Consider the following 397-nt stretch of genomic DNA (forward strand, 5'->3'; position numbering starts at 1 on the left):
ATTCTTCCGCTTTCTCACTTTCCCTTTTCTTTACGCAAAGTAATAAAATCCCAGAATACTGAAATGAACAACCATCTTCTTCATTAAATATTCAGTGATTCATCCTTTAAAGTAAAACCTGTTTGTGTTTTCGTTTAGTAAGGTTTGTCGATTTTTTGCCGTTCGTCGTTTTCTATTTTGCCTGATTTTTTATTCTATTCTTTTTCTTTTTTTCTTTTCTTTTTTCTTGGTCTATTTTTTTTATTTCTTGTTTTTATGATTGGTTTCTTACATTTTTCTTTCTTTCTTTTTTTTTTCTCCTTGCGTTCATATATCATCCCCAGTTACCTGTTAAGTCTGTTTGTTGTTTCTTTTACGCAAAGAGAAATCTAACTTTAGCATTGTTATATTACTTATG

The sequence above is a fragment of the Penaeus monodon genome, chromosome 19, assembly GCF_015228065.2.
Source record: "Penaeus monodon isolate SGIC_2016 chromosome 19, NSTDA_Pmon_1, whole genome shotgun sequence".
NCBI lineage: Eukaryota > Metazoa > Arthropoda > Malacostraca > Decapoda > Penaeidae > Penaeus > Penaeus monodon.